General features: G+C 37.8%; 1 protein-coding gene across 1 annotated transcript in view; it reads left to right on the top strand.

Annotated features, from left to right (window-relative positions):
• The window catches only part of LOC106011893 (monocarboxylate transporter 13), a 10211-nt gene that overhangs the window by 1059 nt on the left and 7636 nt on the right, over positions 1-1516 (top strand). The gene's annotated exons all lie outside the window — the stretch shown is intronic.

Below are 1516 nucleotides of genomic sequence, written 5' to 3' on the forward strand. Positions count from 1 at the left end.
CCCGCACTCACACTTACCCACCCTTCTTTTCTCTCCCTGTCCCCCCTCCCCCACCCTAGTCTCTCTCTCTGACTTGTTCACTGACCGAGGAGAGGATCTTCCCCCTCCAGGGGGCGCCCTATTGTTTCCAGCCATTTGATCAACCGAACGAGCTTAATGTCTCGACTTTCACATCCTCTTACAAAACAATTCTCGAACGATTGGACGGGGGGAAAAGAGGAAAGGAAGAAACGAAACAGAACGAAATGCTGGGAAAACAAAGCGATAAAGAGAAATAGAACAAAAGAAATTTATTTTAACAATCCCCAACGCTGTTCCGCTTTGCGTGGTTTTTTGTTGTTTTTTGTTGTTTTGTTTTTGGGTTTTTTTAGGTGCATTTTATTTATCGTGGTTTTTTTTTTTTTTTTTTTACGCCCTTTATGAAGTGGATTGGGTTTTGAATTTTTTTAAAATTTATTTTTAAAATATTTTTATTAATTTTCTTTGTCACATTTGAAAACAAAATTATTATTCTTATTATGTCTTTTAACGCTGCACACCAGTGTAGTGGTTACGGTCTTCGCCGTCACAAGCAGATTAATATATGGGCAATGTCAGTTATTTCGGAGTCGGGCTTCAGCCTCGCCTGTCAGACTCAACCCGGGTACTGTAATGTGGTTTACTCCTTTATTCTTCTCTGTCAAACATCTATCTTCCTGATCTCTCCTCTTTTTTTTTTCTTTTTTTTGGTACTCTCTTGTAACACCTCCCATCTTTGGCATTAATATGTTTTAATTGTATTGCAAGTGCCGTAAAACTTCGACTAAAGCTAAAACAAGAGATTGAGCATGCTTAGAGCAGGTGAGTAAACGATCTAGTCTTTTAAAGATAACGTAATAGTGTCTCCTTTAAAACTACCCTTATGAATTGCAAGGCATGAAGTTTTGGCGCTCATATGATCGTATACAGTTGCGAGCGCCGTAGAACCTCTACTAAAACTTTTTAAAAACCCAAAAAGCAAGAAGTTCGGTTGGATTGATAGGCGGTGCACTGGCGTAGTCTGCTCCTTGTTTTCTATCAAAATGTCATCGTTATCTCTCCTCCTGCTTTTGTTGTGCTTTGTACTCTATACTTTTATAAACTCTGAGATTCTACGCGTTTATGTTGTTATTGTATAACATTGCTTTGTACATGTGATACCTCTAATCTTTGGCACTTATATATAGTTTCTAATTGTGTTGCACATGCCGTGAAATTCTTACTCTCACGAAAACTTGTTGATATATTGTCTGAATTTGAGCCATTACTTTTCTAAGAGTCGGGAGAGCTTCGTTATCGTGTTGTATGTATTCAGACATGCGTGGCCTCTCGTAGTTAGAGTCTCATGCATATTCATGTCTCTATGAATAAAGCATTCCCCGAACAGTCTTGTCTGTATAATATTATATCGTTGGTGTTGCAAGCAAACCACTTTAGTTCGTTTGGGTGCTTTTTCCCAAAGCCAAAATGAATTAATTAATTAAAAATAAATAATTTA

Source organism: Aplysia californica, unplaced genomic scaffold (assembly GCF_000002075.1).
Source record: "Aplysia californica isolate F4 #8 unplaced genomic scaffold, AplCal3.0 scaffold00208, whole genome shotgun sequence".
Classification (NCBI taxonomy): Eukaryota; Metazoa; Mollusca; class Gastropoda; order Aplysiida; family Aplysiidae; genus Aplysia; species Aplysia californica.